Raw genomic sequence first — 1,146 nt, 5'->3', positions numbered from 1 at the left:
CCACCATCACTTTGCAACCGATGTTGCTGTGTTTAGGTCCCGCAAATTTACGTTTCGGCAAAAGTGACCGATAGAATAAGTACTAGGCTTATAAAAAGATGCCTTAGGGTCGATTTGTTCGACTAAAGGCAGTGCTCCAGCATGGCCGCAATGAAATGACTGAAACAAGTAAAGGAATAAAAGACCTAAAATAATATATGGCTATCCCCACCTCGTCAGAGATTAGTGAGTTTTCAAATGTAACCTTCCCCGTGAGTTAACGAATGTTGCAGATGTACATGTGTGTATGTAGGGAGTAGATATGCGCGGAAGGTTGTTGTTATAGCAACCAGCTAGCTTCAACTAACTTTGTTCTTTTGTTGATAGTCGGCTTCCGTTGGTGTATTAATATGGTTTTGGAGATTGCCCCTGTTGCACTGCGTTGCCCTGATGTGCGCTGTGAACTCTCGGTTCTAGCATTTTCATAGATGTTTCGTCACTGAAATGTCTCAGTATATCTTCTTTTACTCGTATGTGTAGTTTTTGTATTGTGCTTCCTATGTAGGATCCATCATATTTGCCGCAGCTGTATACAACATAGGCCCTCTGGCACAATTTATACATTATATTTTAGTGACTCTGTTCAGAATTGAACTAAGGAACATTCTAAAACAAACTTGTTAAATTTTCCTATTTATGAATATTTTATCGGAATATATCTAATTCTCTTTCTTCCTCTACCCAGGCCTCTTAACTATAAAAAAAACCTAACCTCTAGTACTAGTCAAACATGCCTGGAAGAAAATCGGCATTTTTAATATTTACTGCCGATAAGAAAACCGCACATGCGCGGTAGATATGAAAACTTATAATATATAAGCACGCATGTTTCTATGTATTGCCTCGTGTTTATATGTTAATCTTGGCTTTCCTGCTGATGATAGTTGGCATAGCAAATTATTTTATTTTGCTGAAAATAGCTTGAAACCATGGTTCAGGAAATAGATGGTAAACGTTTTTATTTTTCATTCACTTTCGAAATTATCCCTAATTGTGGTTTGGAGGTTGACTGCTCCTTGTAGCGGGTTAGATATCCTTTTATAGACATCTCTCTTATGTGTTTAAATGTACACTGTATTTATTTATATGGATAATATATATCTATTG

The sequence above is a fragment of the Octopus bimaculoides genome, chromosome 5, assembly GCF_001194135.2.
Source record: "Octopus bimaculoides isolate UCB-OBI-ISO-001 chromosome 5, ASM119413v2, whole genome shotgun sequence".
Lineage (NCBI taxonomy): Eukaryota > Metazoa > Mollusca > Cephalopoda > Octopoda > Octopodidae > Octopus > Octopus bimaculoides.
The sequence above is the reverse complement of the archived record's forward strand: the minus strand, read 5'-3'. Positions refer to the sequence as shown.